Genomic DNA, 2,985 nt, shown 5'->3' with positions numbered 1-2,985 from the left:
CATCTTGAGGCCAACATCTGCTAATTATCTTTTTCTTTGAGAGTAGCTGAGATTTTCCTAGTTCCTTGTATGTGGAGTTACTTGGGGCGTTTTGAATGTGATATAATATTGTATAATCAATCCTGTTTATTTTAGACCCCAAGTCCTGACCTGCCTTCTGCTTTGGCTCAGTTCTGTGAATGCACAACTCAAGAGTGAGTTCAAGACTTTATACACAGATTTAAGAGAGCTTTTTTTCCAGTTCTCCATGCCTGACTTCACCCTCTATGGCTCCTAGAAGCCCTTTTCCTGATCATTGGGCTAGAAACTGGGGCTTTTAGCCTCTTCATGTTGTCACACACTTCCCCTGACTGTGTTCACTTTCTGGGTAAAGCAAGATAAGAGAGAGAAAAAGTTAACAGAATCTCCCCCCTACTCCCCACAAGGGCTGCTTTACTCAGTGTCTCCAGCTAGAGAGAAGGGTTTCCTCTCAGAGTTTTAGTCCTGCGCCACCAACGCGGCAGGAGTATAACCTCAAGACCAGGGCTTTCCTCACATCACACTCTGGACAGTAAATGAGAAAAAGTGGAGATTCCGCAACCCCCACCCTTCTTGCCATCCTGCAGGGTCCCTCTCCCCAATCCTCTGGTAAGAAGAAAGAGGGTTTTTCTGGAGTTCTTTCTGTTTGTGGCCACTGCACAGTCTGGGGTTCATGCTTTCTAGAGTCTAAGCTGGGAAATAGTGGAGGAAAAAATACTTAAGAAACTTACTTCTGTATTGGTCATTCTTTGAGTGTTTATTTACCTCTCCAATCCACCTTCTATTATTTATTTTTCAGAGTCCTTAGGCAGTGTTGTATGTAGCTTTTCCAGGGTTTTTATTTATAATCAATGGGAGGGGGAAAAGAAGTATGCTTATTCTATCTTAGCTATAACAGAAGCCTGTAGACATGTAGTTTTACATTGAAAGGTATGGGAGACTTGAACGAATTTTGCAAAAGTACTGCAAAATTTAAAAGAATGTGAAAGTCACTGTATTTATAAATTTAATTTGTCAGACTCACAACAATTTTACGAGTACCAGATCCTTGTTCAATTAGACATTTAAGTTACTTAGGAAAATCAAATATTTTAAATGTTCCTATGTAGTTGAAATTGTTTAAGCAAATTTAATTAAGTTGTAAATGGCACTGATTGTTTAAGAGTTTAGTTTTTCCAACTTGAGTTAATCAAACTTTAATTGAAGAAAAAGTGAAGGTCTTGTGCTGATTACATTACATTTATAAATAGAATAAGATCAGTAAGTGGAACTTAATCCTGAAGAAAAGCTTTGCTTTCAAATGTGTGTCCTTAGTAAATTGAATATTAATTTTAAAAAGGCAACTATAAATAGTATTTTTGTGTGCACAACACCCCCTCTCGGTTCAGTTCAGTTCAGTCGCTCAGTCGTGTTCGACTCTTTGCGACCCCATGGATGGCAGCACACCAGGCCTCCCTGTCCATCAGCTACTCCTGGAGCTCACTCAGACTCACGTTCATCAAGTCGGTGATGCCATCCAATCACCTCAGCCTCTGTCGTCCCCTTCTCCTCCTGCCCCCAGTCCCTCCCAGCATCAGAGTCTTTTCCAAGGAGTCAGTTCTTAGCATCAGGTGGCCAAAGTATTGGAGTTTCAGCCTCAGCATCAGTCCTTCCAATGAATATTCAGGACTGATTTCCTTGAGGATTGACTGGTTTCATCTCCTTGCAGTCCAAGGGACTCTCAAGAGTCTTCTCCAACACCACAGTTCAAAAACATCAATTCTTCGGCGCTCAGCTTTCTTCACAGTCCAACTCTCACTTCCATACATGACCGCTGGAAAAACCATAGCCTTGACCAGACGGACCTTTGTTGGCAAAGTAATGTCTCTGCTTTTTAATATGCTGTCTAGGTTGGTCATAACTTTTCTTACAAGGAGCAAGGGTCTTTTAATTTCATGACTGCAGTCACCATCTGCAGTGATTTTGGAGCCCCACCAAAATAAAGTCTGTAACTGTTTCCATTGTTTCCCCATCTATTTTCCATGAAGTGATGGGACCAGATGCCATGATCTTCATTTTCTGAATGTTGAGCTTTGAGCCAACTTTTTCACTCTCCTCTTTCACTTTCATCAAGAGGCTCTTTAGTTCCTCTTAACTTTCTTCCATAAGGGTGATCTCATCTGCACATCTGAGGTTATTGATATTTCTCTTGGCAATCTTGATTCCAGCTTGTGCTTCATCCAGTCCAGCGTTTCTCATGATGTACTCTGCATAGAAGTTAAATAAGTAGGCTGACAATATACAGCCTTGACGTACTCCTTTCCTGATTTGGAACTAGTCTGTTGTTCCATGTCCAGTTCTAACTGTTGCTTCTTGACCTGCATACAGATTTCTCAGGAAGTAGGTCAGGTTGTCTGGTATTCCCATCTCTTGAAGAATTTTCCACAGTTTGTTGTGATCCACACAGTCACTCTGCACATACACTAAAAATCAGTGATGGGGGATCACCTCCTCCAGAGATGATGTCACTCTCAGAGCACTCTCACTGTTGGTAAAATGTCTTTCTTTTTCCCTGAAATCTTGGGGTAGTGTGGACTGAACAACTTTCAAAGATTGACTGGCATGTTACTTTACTTCTTGGAGACTCAGTTTTCTTATCTGCAAAATGGAAATAAAAAGAACCTACCTCTAAGGTTAGTTTTAAGATCCAATAAGATGGTGTATGTAAAGTGCTTGTGTGTGTATGTGTATGTAAAGTGCTCAGCCATAGAAACTGTAGCAGTTGGAGTAGAAGCAGAAGTAATAGTAAAGCTATTACTATTACTAATGTTGTGCTCTGAACCAGTTCCCAGAGGTGCCAGGCCCTGGCACTGGGAGAGGCAATGAGAAAACCAAACTGACATGGGGTTGGCAGGAGGACTCTCAGTCCTGCCCTACCTACATGGCTGTTCCCTCCTTGGCCCAGAGCTCCTGCCAGTGCAGGCAGCT

This window comes from Bubalus kerabau, chromosome 10 (assembly GCF_029407905.1).
Source record: "Bubalus kerabau isolate K-KA32 ecotype Philippines breed swamp buffalo chromosome 10, PCC_UOA_SB_1v2, whole genome shotgun sequence".
NCBI lineage: Eukaryota > Metazoa > Chordata > Mammalia > Artiodactyla > Bovidae > Bubalus > Bubalus kerabau.
The sequence above is the reverse complement of the archived record's forward strand: the minus strand, read 5'-3'. Positions refer to the sequence as shown.